At 45.3% G+C, this 13240-nt stretch overlaps 1 pseudogene; it reads left to right on the plus strand.

Moving 5' to 3' along the window:
• LOC121152788 overlaps window positions 1-12950 on the plus strand; it is a 52749-nt pseudogene extending 39799 nt beyond the window's left edge.
• The last annotated feature ends 290 nt before the right edge of the window (window positions 12951-13240 follow it).

Raw genomic sequence — 13240 nt, forward strand, 5'->3', positions numbered from 1 at the left:
AGCATTCCCAGTAGGTTTGCTCCTGGGCTAGGGTCTTGTGTGTGTTGATGAGTACTGCAACCCAAACTATCATGGCCCATCTTGTCCAGGCATTCAGCGGCAGGTGTAGCAGCCTGGCTTTGTCCACCCTGCCCCAGTCCCAGTCCATGCTGGGTGGTGCTGCAGCCTAGTCCAGTCCAGACAGCCCCCAGTCCTAGCAATTATGTGTTGCTTTGCAACCCAGTCTGGCAAGTACCTCATCCTGACCCTCACACCTGCCAATTGGTGTTACAGACCCCAATCCTGGCCTGGCCATAAACCTGACCCACTTGTATGTTGGTGGGTAATGTAACTCAGCCGCATCTGCACTGCCTACAGCTTTGGTTCTCGTGCTTACCAGCTGGGACAGTGTCATAACAGGGGATTTCATAAGCTCTTCTGTCAGACCAGCTCCCAGTCCTGTTTGTTGAGCACACCAATGGGTGTTTGGGTTAGCCAGACTTGGCCCACTGTAGTCCCAAGATTCACTGCACTATTGTTAGACATACCTGTTCTGGCTCTCATGTGAATACAGCCCAGCCCTGCCTGGTTCACCCAGACCGGGCTCTAATGTGGAACAGGGGTGCCACAAACTAGTACAGCCCATTCCATACTCTAGCACTCATAAACACCAGCAGGTGTTGGAGCCTAACTTAGTTTGACACACTCCCAGACCCAGCCTACACAAATGTCAAGGGATATTATAGCTGTGGTTCAGCCTAGTTCATCCCTGTTCCTGGCTCTTGCACTAACCAGTGGGGACTGCAGCCTAGCACGGAGACCCCTCATCTCTACCAGGCCTGCTCCCAGCTACAAATCTTACGCATACCAAGATTTGCTCTCACCCTTGTCATTGGATTCTGAAGCCTGGCTTGCCCAGCCCACATTCATCCTCAAATCCTGGCAGTGGGTGATGTAACATAGGTCTGCTCAGTGTGCCCTCATTCGTGGCTCCCATTCAAATTGGAGGATGTGGTAGCCTAGAGTGCAACCTGGCCACACCACATCTTGGCTCAGGCAACTTCCAATGTGCTACGGCTTAGCCAGGCCCTGCTCAGTTCACCACCTAAGGTCAGCCCACATACCTGCCAACAAGTGCATGGATGTGCTCACCAGTAGGAGTTTCAGTCCAGTAGGGGAGTACCAGAAGTTCCCCCATCAGCTCCATTCCCAGACCTCACTCATGAGCCCCTTGGATCCTCTGTGGGTGCTGCAGCCTGGACCAGCCCAGTTTATTCCTAATCCCTAAGGGTTGGTTAGTTCTGTGGTCATACCTAGCTTGCCAGTCACCACCCACAGCCCTTGAGAAAACTGGTAGCTAACTGATCCATAGGGACCAGCTCACAAATCCCCCACATGAGCTATCCACAAACCTGATCTCTTGTGTGCTAGTTAATGTCATAGCCCAGCCTACAATGACCCACCCCCTGACCTAACAAGTAATTTGAACTGTGTCCTACCAGGCAGGCTCCCCAGACCTAAACTTCCAAATTTAATTTTATTTTTGATGACACTTAACATTGTTGATCAAGAAAGGGTCGAGGATTAGGGGAAAGTGGTAAGACCATTATTTTCACACCTTTTTCTTATTCCTGTATCTGTGAAAAGCAGTGAGACAAAGGGAGAAGCCGCATCCAGCCTCCCAACTGCCCCAGCAATGGGGAATGGACACTCAATCTCATCCCAGGGTCCCTGATATGGAGCATGTTCTGAGGGTTCAGCTCAAGTGGTTTTGATAGTTCTGACATGCTGTCAATCTCAAAGATCCAAGGAAGAAGAAATCCTTCTAAGGTCCAATGGCAGACATACTCTACCTCAGAGTCTCCATTCACCCAGAAATTCACTGCCAAGCTTTACAGAAGTTGATGACCAACTTGTTCTGTCCGTCTTCCTCTGCTGTGGTACCAGATGTCCTCTGCAGTTTCCAATGGACTGCCAAGTCTTCCATGTGCATCTGCATATGTCATCCACTGCTATTTCTAAGCCACTGAGGAGGCTCAGTTCTCACACATGCATTCCATTGTCAGATCACAGGTCATACCACTCTCCATATGGTTGGACTTTTGAATCCAATAGTCCAGGTTGGGAGATCCCAACTGGACCAGACCCCAATTCTGGTTTATGTGCCTCCTAGCCTGTAGTCAACTGGTCTGGTCTTTTCCACATCCCATTCACCTCTTATAAATATCATTGAGCATTGAAGCCTAATCGACATAAGTGATCCCACCCTCCAGGACACACTCATGCCAGCAGGTGCCACTGCCTGTCCAGCCAGGCCAACCCTCAGTACTGGTTCTCATGCTCACCAGTGAAAGCTACACCCATCTGAGAAGTTTCCATACTAGGCCCACCTCCTACCCCAGATCTTGCACTCTCCAGGTGATTCTACAATCCAACTTGATAGGACTGGCCTCTAGCAGCACATCGCCATCTGACAAAGCATGACCAGCCTGCCCTTACTCTGGATTATGTCTGAACTAGCGGATACAGTTGGCCAACCCAGCCTGGCTCTCTCCCTCACCCAGTTCACACGCATTTCGACAAGGGTTGTAGTCCTACCAGCCTGATCTGGCCACAGTTCCAGTCCTCACACTCACCAGCAGAAGCAGTTGTCCAGTAGGGGAATCCTCATAGCCCTCCCACCAGGCTCTCTGCCTCCTCTTGGGGCTTGTATGTGCTGGTGCTGTGTCCCAGTATGGTATGGCCCATTTCACTTCAGCATTTGCTGAGACCTGGCTTTGGTGTGCAATGGTCAATACTAGCTAGCCCAGCTTAAGTCTTACAGTTTTCCTCTTCCAAACTACGTGGTCACAGCCTCCTGGTGTACCTGCAAATGCAGCGTTCTGTTTGATGGATGTTCCCCAGAGAGCATTCCTTACCAGTAATGTTCTCCTTCAGAGTTCTTCCCTCTCACACACCCCATACCTCTTCCCTGAGTCATCCACATCCCCCATGCCTGCAAGTGCGCAGGTCCTTTGCCTGAAGATCCTTCAGATCTGGAAAGATGTTTGTCATCAGGAATTAACCCTTCTTTAGAAAAACAAATTTGTTATAGCTTTTAAAGATGATACTTTTTTCCTATTAATTACAGATCAGAAAGTAAGTGCCTGCAGTTATAAAACACACTGTACTGGAAAGGACAGCAGGATGTTATACCTTCATGGGATCTATTGACTGTGGATCAAACTATGAGAAAAAGCTGAACTGATCATGTGTGGACTTTTTCCTGCCCGTATTCCAGAGGTAGGTCAAGTCTCGCCTGGCAGCCATAAGATGCTGGCAGAAAAGGAAGGAAAAGAAAAGAGAATGTGGAAATGGTGATCCCACCCACATTTCTGTAGCTCTTGATCACACTAATCAATTATGTAAAAATAATAAAAACAATTGATAGTTTAAAAAGAGACAAACAGAATAATTTAGTCTAGTCCTGGCAAGGCAACTGCTAGTGAGAATCTAAATTCAGTAAATCTACCACAGTGCTATTAAAAAAAAAAAAAAGATTTAGGTATTTATTTTTATTGGAAAGTCAGATAAACAGGGAGGAGAAGAGAACAAGAGGAAGATCTTCTGTCCACTGATTCACGCCCCAAGTGCCTACAATGGCCGGAACTGGCCAGGAGCCAGGAGCTTTTTCCAAGACTCCCATGCAGGTTTCCAAAGCCTTAGCCATCCTCCATTGCTTTCCCAGGCACAGGGAGCTGCATGGGAAGCAGGGCCTCCAGGACAAAAACTGATGCCTACATGCCTGTGCAAAGTGAGGATTTTAGCCACTAGAGTACCATGCTGAATCCAGTGCTTTTTAAGTTGATCATTCTGTTTGGCCTCCAAATGATATTATGAGTACCCAGGTGATACTTGTTAGAAAAAAGGTTCCCCACCCCAACTCCTAAGCAGCTATTTATGTAACCTTTGCATCGTATGTTGTTAACAAGTCTAGAGGTGGTCTAAAGCCTATAGGCAGGTGTGTGTGGGTTATACAAACACCATGCTGTTTCTGTAAAGGGCTTGAACATCTAAGGTTTTAGTATTCTCAGTGTGACTGGAACTAGTCCTCTGTTCCTACTGAGGGATGATTGGATTATTGGACCCTAGAGGGAATGGCAGTGATTGTAGGGTTACAGAAAGATGGATCCTGTCTTTTAAAAATGTGGTTATAATGACACCGAGGGATTAATACCTGAGAAATGCAAACAGAAAGTTAGAGAGGATTAAAAAGTGGATTGGTACCTGCTAGCTTTCATCTTTTGTGAAGTGTGAGACAAATTTTCAGACTTTGAGGGTATGTAACTCTCTGTCCTTAAGGCCAAGAACACACAGGTGAAACCCATTTCAAAAATGACCTAGGATCTGTTGATCAATAGTTATATTTCCCTTGCAAGGAAGGACAAAAACAAACAAACAAACAAACAAACAAACTGGGACATAAACCGGCACTTGGAAATGGGTCACTAGTGTTTGTGAGTGGCAGATTTATCTGCCTGCTGGGCCATGACATGGGCCCCAAGGTCAGAGTCTTTTGGGTGTTCTGTGGTACTAATGAGAGGCTAAGACAATTGTTGATGTTTGAAAGTTGTGAGATGACAAGGTTAGCTCTTCCTAGCTATGCTCTGGACACTTGGATGATTTTATTTTGAAGGTTTCTATGCATCAGTTCTGATATGATTTCTTGAATACATTTTTTTTTTTCTTTCCCTCTCTCTCTCTTTCTGTTCCTGTTTGGTTTTGTTGTTGTTGTTGTTTTGTTTTTCATTTTCTGGAGAACCATATTAAGTTGACTAGTGGCCAGTAAGGATCATTTTCTGTGACTAAGGTTTTATTCTTTTATGCTTTTCATCCTGAAGTCTTAGATTTCCATCCCAAACCTCCTTTTGTTGGATTTTTTTTTTAAGATTGTTCATAATTAAGGAATGTCCTATTGAATTTCTGCTTCGGTCTCTGATACATTTGCTTTGTGCATTTTCCCTGGCTGTATGTTCTCACCGTGTTCTGGTTGATTCGTGGTTTTATGTTTCTAGGATGAACTCATGTGATTTTTCATTTTTGGCTTCTGTCTTATTTTTTCATAATAATGTGTAAGCATCTTAAAATCAATATGTTCAAACGTGTGATACTTAAACTGCGTTTACCATTTCAAAGTATTTTGACTTTATTGTCCCAATTGTCTACTCTAAAAACCATTGAGTTCTCCTGTTTCCCATTTTTAAAATTAATTTTATTTATGTTAACATCAAACTGAGGTACAAGAGAGAACAGTAATTAGGAAAAGAAAAAAGAAAATATGGGAGAAAGAAGGAGGAGAAAGATACAGAGATTAGCAGAGATCTTCCTTGGCAATCCACTGTCCAGGTGGCCATAACACTGGGGCTAGGGTAGGATCTAGGCAGGAACAGGAGCTCCAGCTGGGTCTCTCATGTGTTGGGGGGTGGCAGAAGGTGAACAGCTGGAGCCGTCAACTGATGCTTCCTGGGTGTGTTAACAGGGAGCTGAATGAGAAATAGTTCAGGAAGTATTCAATCTGGTCGTCAGATACGGGAAGTGAGTGTGGGAAGCATTATGTTAGCCTGCAGAGCCCCAGGACTCATTCCTGACTTCTCTTTTACTAACCCCTACTCAACATGTTTACCACTGAGCCGCTGTTGTATTTTGTCTGGATTATAGTGGTCAGCTATCAGTTGCCTTGAGCGAGTTCTACTCAGCCTTCCCCTGAGTCCTGTATACTCTCACCTCACCATCCTCAGTGACATTAGCTTAGGTGAAATTATCTTCTCATCCACCTGCGACTCTACGAATGGCCCTCTGCACTCAGGAAATTCCCAGGTCCTCATGGTGGCCAAGATCCCTACACGTGTGGCTCCCTGCTAGCTTTCCTCGTTGCCCATTTCCTGGATCCTGCTTCTCATGGTTTGTTAACCTCCTGGCTGACTGTGCCCCATCCTTTGTGCCTCTGCACTCAAATGTTCAATAACTTGATGGAAGAGCTCACAGAGTTGGGGAAATTTATAATTACCAGTTGATTATAAAGAGCACAACTCAAGAACAAATGGAAGACTAGAATAGATGTATGTGTAGAACCTTTGTGCCTTCTTCCTGGTGCATGGTTATATTAACCAGTTTTTCCCTGGAAGCATCATACTGTGGATGTAATGGGTTAAATCACTAGTATCCATGATTAAGCTCAGTCTTAATCCCTTTTCCTCTCTCCAGAGGTGGAGATGGAGGGAGAAGAATTGGGCCTCTACATGTTGTTTGCTTTTCTGGAAGCTATTCTCTCAGCCTTTAGCGTTCTTCCCCAGAAAGTCATCTGCTATCATGTAAAGGACAATAAATCCAAGAAACCTCTAGAGCTTTGGGCTTGGCACAAAGACCAAACATTTATTTTTTTAGTAAATGCACATGTCCTGGTTCTACTGTGTAAAACAACAGCCCAAAGCTGCACTCATGACCCTGACTAGAGTTTGCTTCCATTGCATTCATCACCATCTGGTATACTCTGTATTCCTGAGAGCATTAACTTCTTGGAACAGGGACTTTCTCTTGCTCACTGTTGTGTAATACAGCCTAGAAATGAGACTGGGTTGTGACTGCCCAGTGAAAATTCATTTTGACTCAATGTCCTGACCAGTACCAAGTCTGATGCCGGATCAGTGTTTTACTGGATTCTAAACTCTGTCTAGAAGTCTCAACTTTCCCTCCACATTTGTTTATTTGATCATTTGGTAGGGAGGAGTTGGCTGCTGTTTTCCTTGAGGATCAACTATGGATGTTGCATGGTCTCTTTAGCCTTTTGTGTGCCTTTGGCCCAGATCCAAATTGTAAGCTAATGGGTTCTTGTTGACCCCTTGCAGTGCAGTCCAGGACCTTTACTTTCCCAGAGTGCTTCAGTAACTTGTGCACAGTTATCCTTATCTATATTCTTGTCTCTTAAAATATCTTTCATATCCCTGATACAGTGTGCAAGACAGATCTGTGCTGTTTCTGTTTGGTTCATTTTAGAAGCTTCCCATAATCTCCTTCCCACTTCACTCCCCATTCAGTTTGCTTTGTGCATAATCAGTTTGGAGTTTCTGAGTTGCTTATAGTGGCTACACACCACCTGCGATTTGCCTAAGTGTCTTGGCCCATGTGTCTCCAACAGTCTTCCTACCTGCCCTACCCTGACACTTAGCTTGTCCTCATCATTTGGCTCTAGTGTCCTTCTGCTGCTCTTCTGGGTGCATTAACAGGAAGTTGGATCAGAAGAGGATCATCCAGCACTAAGAGCAATGCTCCACTTAGTGTTGCTGGCATCACAGTTAATGGCTTAATCCTACCCACTGTGACATGCTGCTGGTCCCAGCAGCATCTCCTTAATAATTAAAGCGCGTTGTTGGGCTTTTGCATTTTTTTTTTTTTGCCAAAAGCTACAGAACTTGAACCATCTCCTAAAATACGCAAAAAATAAAATTTCAGATGTGTCTTCTGTTAGACCATATGCGGTGACTGTGTTTTCCACTTCTATTCATCTATTCATCTGTAGTTGAGCTTCCCACAGCATGACACAGTGTGTCCTTTAGTGCAAGCCCAGGTCATTCCCTATATATCAGTGACTCAGGAGGACAAAAGCTAATTTTCTCCCCTGTGACATGTTCTTATAGTTAACAAATATTGTGTGAGAGAGTGCTTCCTAAAAATGCTTGGGTTTCTGTGTGTTTGATTTAGGTTTTCACTAAGGGAGATTTAGGTGTCAGAGAAGGAGAGGTACACACAGCTGGAACAGATATTTAGTGGTATTGCAACTATTGTAGGCAAACAAATGTGTGAACCCTGAAACAAAGAGACCATACATCGTTATTCTGCTAGAGAGAGCAATGAAGGTTATCCACTATTCTATCAAAACCAACAAGAGCATGAAACAGCAGGTGAGGGGCCTGAGCCGATCTCACAGCTTATCCCTGGACATTAGTGTTCTTGAAGAAGCCAGAAAAGTAATGAGTCTGCAGGGAGCAGGTGGGTGAGAGGTTTGAGGAAGGAAGCAGGTGTGTGAGGAGGAGATCAGGGTTCCTTTTTAACCGAACATAAATATACACTGGCCATCAATCCTTTAAAAACAAAAGTCAGGTGATTTAAGAATCATTGTATCCCCTCTTTTATGTATTTATTATTCAGATGCCACAAAGTCCTCCTTGTAGAGTGTACAACACCATGATTTATAAACACAGCTTTGGAACCTTCCCTGCTGTCTAAGTTGTGGTTTTTACCAATTCAAGAAAAAATTCTGCACGCATTAGTGGTCATTTCTATTCTCCCTTTTCCATAGCCCTTGGCAGCTGTCCCTGTGACACTGTCATAAAAATGGGATGAAATGGTATATGGCTTTTCAAGGTTCATCTGTGTATGGTGTGAATCAGTACAGTTTCTTGTTATGAAGAACTCTGTAGAACTACCACAGCATGTTTGTTCATTAGTCAGCTAACAGACATTTTAGACATTATGAATAATCCTATGAAATTTGTTTACGTTTTTGTGTGGTCATGTTTCCATGGCTCTGGAACTAGGAATGGAACTGCTGGGTCTCAGGAGAACAAGTGTTTAAACTTTGTGAAAAGGCTGCACCGTTTTCCATTCCCACCATTTAAGTGCAAGGGCACCCATTTCTCCACATCCTCCACAGTTCTTGTTACTGCTCACCCTTTTCATTATAACCATGCTAGTGTAGCGCATCATGGCCTTGATTTGTGTTTCCCTAGTAACTAATGACTTGAGAAAATTTTCCATGTGCTCACTCATGCTTTCCCTGTCTCCTTGGGGGGATTTCTTCAGATATCTTTGCCCATCTCTTATTTGATTATGTGCCTTTTAAGTGTCGACCCATCAGTTTTTTTCTCATTCTGTTTATTTGTCCTTTATGAAATATGATTGCAAAGATTTTCTTCCATTTTTTGAGCTGCTTTTCTTGATAGTGCTTTTGAATCACAAAAGTTAAGTTTGATTCTTTTTGTTATTGCGGTGGTGGCTTACATTTACCACAATAACACCATGGCCTCATCCAGCCAGGTGGAAATGGCATTGTTTCTTGGTGCTTCATGGACTAATGCAAGATTAGTGGACAGGAAACTGCAGACATCACTTGCGTCTTTACTGCAGTCTTTGGAAATAATCAAGTAGCTGAAGGAGAAAATGGAGATAGAGTGAGCCCGCATGAGACTGCAGTTCATCCTCCTGGTGAACGAGGGCAAGAAGCTGAAGGAAAAGCTCAAGCCACTCTTCACGGTCATGGAAATTGAAGGCTAGAGTCAGCAGCTGGAAATGGTAAGGCTCCTGTTTCTTTGCTCTATGGTACCAGAGTAGTGTGTTTTCTAGTCCTAAAGGTGTTAGAAAAACAAGTTGTACACAGTAAGATATTGAACCTAGATACGTAACCGAGGAGTAAAATAACATTTACAGTTAGGAACACTTGGGGTTTTTGTTTTTGGGGGGTTTGTTTAGTTACCCATAGATTAAGCTGCTCATTGTTAATTTTAGATGACATATTTTGTGTGTCTTTGCAAAATTTTACTGGTGCCCACATGGCATACTGGTAGCAGGCAGAGGCATGACTGTGTCATGTCACAGGCCCATTCTAGTATACAGAGGACCATAGCCCAGCTCCTCCTTTTTTTCTTAGTTTATTAGGGTACAAAGGGTCAAGGGCTACAGGGTGAAAGTGGGTAATATCATTGTTTCCACACTAATATAATCATTTTGCCCTGTATCTGGGGTTAGGGGAGTAACAAAGGGAAAAGTCCCACCCTACCTCCCATCCATCCCCGATCCCCAACATGAGGTGCTCTCCAAGGGTCCTGCTCAAACAGTTTTGATAGTTCATCAGTTCTGGATTGCTGCCAATCTCACCGTCCCAACCACTATGAAACCTATTCAGAGTCCACTGGCTGACAGTCTCTTGATGGTTGGGGTTCCAATATCAGCAGTTCAGTTGGAGAGATATCCAAAGAAACTTCATCTGAGTTGATCCCAGATCTGATTCTTGAGTGAGTTTGCTAGTACAGACTCCAACACCGTTCGTCACACCAATCAGCTTATGCATATGCTGGTCGTTGCATTTGCTGGATCCTTTTGGTTTCCACCCCTGTCTTCCTTGTGAACCAACGGATATTGTAGTCCAGCTCAATTCTACCCAATTCATACTCGGTCTTCATGCAAACCAGCTGGAGCTGCAGCCTAGTTTGGGTGACTCCCCAAAGCCCCTACCAGTTTTGCCCCCTACCCTGGTTCCCATGCTTACCAGTATGAACCGCAGGCTTTTCCAGTCTGTCCCACATCCCATTTATCTCTCACACATGTCAATGGACATTGAAGCCTAGTTCAACCCAACCAACCTATTATCCAGCCCATACCCCCACTGGCAGGTGCCTTTCTGTCTACCCAGCCCTGCTCCTAGCCTGGGTTTTGTGCTGTCCAGTGAGGGTGGTAACCCTGAAGGAGGTGCCCACTATTTCCGTAATAGGCCACACCCACTCCCAGAGTATGCAGTCTCCAGGTGGTTTTGGCATTTGACTTGACAGAATTAGCTCCCAGTACCAGGCTCTGCCAGCTAATGCTGTGGCTAAGCTCAAACACCCCTCAACCCACTCTAATTTTAACTCGCACCAGTCAGAACAGTCAGCTCACCGTGAGGCCCACAGGTGCTATAGCCCTGACTAGTCTGAACTGCCCCATCCCTATTCACACTTTCCAATGGAAGTAGTTATCCAGCAGGGGTGCCCACATTCCCCTGTTGGCTTTGCCTCCTCCCCAATTGTCACATGTGCTGTTTGTGTGCTGCAACCACATCTGGTACGGCTCATCTCACCTTGGCATTACTTGTTGTGTACTGGTATGTGTTGCAACCGAACCTGGCTCGAACCACACTCTGTTCTGGTGCTCAGATTCAACAGAAGGTAATGTGAACAGATTCAGGCTGGTCTGCCCCCAACCCATGCTATGTGTATGCCAGTGAGATAATTTTCATTGCCTATTCTGGGTTGTTCTCTATTGTGCTTCTTGCGCTTACCTGTATGGGACTGTGTCCTGCCAGAGAAGTTGCCCCGGCTCCTCCACCAGAACCTCTCTCAATGCCAGTTTTCATGCATACCAGTGGGTCCATGAGCCAGTACTACTCAGTTTGCCTCCTATCCTAGGAGGAACAGTGGCTTTTCCTGACTAGCCTTTGACCCAAGCTGATTCTTGTTGTTGGGTATTTCAACCCAGCCACGGCTCTTCCATACCCCCACACAGCTCACACATGGTTCAGTAAGGGCTGAGACCTAGTCTAGTCTGTCACACATCTCCCCAGGTCCTCCAGAGCACCAGATGGTGTTGTAATCTGGCCTGGCTTGGTGCTTCCAGTCCCAGTCCACACTTGTGACAAGTAAGAATACAATCTTATCCTTATCAGAATGCAGCCTTAGTTCCAGCCCATGCACTCCTTGGTGGGAAACTCAACCCAGCTAGGGTGTCCCGTTATTTCCCCAACCGGGCCTCTTCCCAGCCATAGAGCAGGTGCAGGCCAGTGGTTGTTCTGTCTCCGCTTGGCAGAGACCCTCACTTGTCCTGGCCCCTTGAATACTGTGGCTTAGTGCGTCTGCTTCACGCTGATCAGTGTGCGCAAGGACCTACATGGCATGAGCTGTGCTCCAACCTGATTTCTGTTGTTTCTTGTGAGTTAAGGTTTGTTCAGCCCTGCCTGTTCTGCCCCCTTCCAGTGGCAGCCCGGCCCACGCCACATCCTGTGCAAATTGGATATTTGGGTGCTGCTGCCTTGACCTATCCTGACTGTTGTGGGTTCCTTTACCCATGAGTGATGGCAGATGGCATGGTCACACCTAGCTTAGACTACTGCAACCTCAGCTTGCGAGCTAACCTGGGGGACTTATATTCCAAAGGGTTGGGCCCACACAACCCCGCAGAGTCTACCCCCAGACCAAGTTCTCCTGCGTGATGGATGGTGTTTGGATCCTGCCAAATGTGACCACTCCACAACTCCAACACTCAGTCGGGTAATGTTACCCATCCCTGCCAAAGAGGCCTCCATCCATAGCTTTGGTGTGGGCTAGTGTGTGACGATCAGTGATTTTCTATACTAATATCCCATCTCTGTATTCATAATTGAGCTGTTGCATCTGTCTTACTGAAATTATCTTCTGGATACTTCCCTAAAACCACTAGGTCTTGGTCCCCTCGCATGCTTAAATCTTTCATGACCCTGTCACTGAGAATACCCGAGAATTCACTTTGCACCTACACTCAACCTAGTCTTAGTCATGAGTGACCCCAGGCAGCAACTACATATCTTGAAAACCCCAGAATTCGCCCTGCCGGGCGGCCAGCAAACAAAACCTGGCACGCATTGGGTCCAACCCGGCAGAGGCACCCCCCACAGTCGCCACACTGCAGGGAGCGTCAGATGCCCCCAAGCCCAAGGACCGAACTCCTCCCAAACTCCCCCAGCCACAAGGTCTTAGTAGCAGGGAGGCCAGCTCCTCCTTTTAAAGTAATGAACCCAGAGGAGTCTTCACTGAGGTGCAAGAGCTCAAGCTGCTGCCTTGTCAGCTGGACCATGTGCTGTGTGGTGGGAGAAGGAGACTTTGGAAGGCAGAGCGGAGTTTGCTGTGTTATGTTGCTCATCTTCTGGTGCCAAAAATGATGCTCCATGTTTCAGGTGTGCCTCATTGACCTGGGCTGCTTCTGAGAAATCGATGTGCTCATTAAAAAGGAAACCAAAGGCAGAGGTAGAGGTTCTTTGGAGGTGCTCATTCTGAAAGATGTGGGCAAAGGCCATGAGAAATTTGAATGACATCAGTCTCCTGAACTATAAAACATCCTGGCAGATGTACTTGCTTCCAGTAGCACCATCTTACTTCTGTGATTTGCCAAAACTTCAGACCACAGCTTTCAATATTTTCCATCTTGGTGTGCACAAAAAGACTTTCCAATTCAAGTCTAGGGAAAAGAGAATGCTTTTGTTTTAATTATAAATCAGAGTTTGGACCAAAAATAAAAGCCAAAAATACAGAGTCCAGAGGAATAATTTGTTGTTCACACATTTCTTTTTAAATTTCCAAATGAAAGTGATTTGAGGCAATTCTTGTGGATAAAACATGAAATTTTGCATTAAGAAGAGTTTTATTGTTGTTGTTTTTGTTGTTGTTGTTAGAGGGGATGTGTGTTTTGAACAGAGAATTTTCCAAAACAAATTATATATTGT

Source organism: Ochotona curzoniae, unplaced genomic scaffold (genome assembly GCF_017591425.1).
Source record: "Ochotona curzoniae isolate NIBS_2020 unplaced genomic scaffold, NIBS_Ocur_1.0 contig_2657, whole genome shotgun sequence".
Lineage (NCBI taxonomy): Eukaryota > Metazoa > Chordata > Mammalia > Lagomorpha > Ochotonidae > Ochotona > Ochotona curzoniae.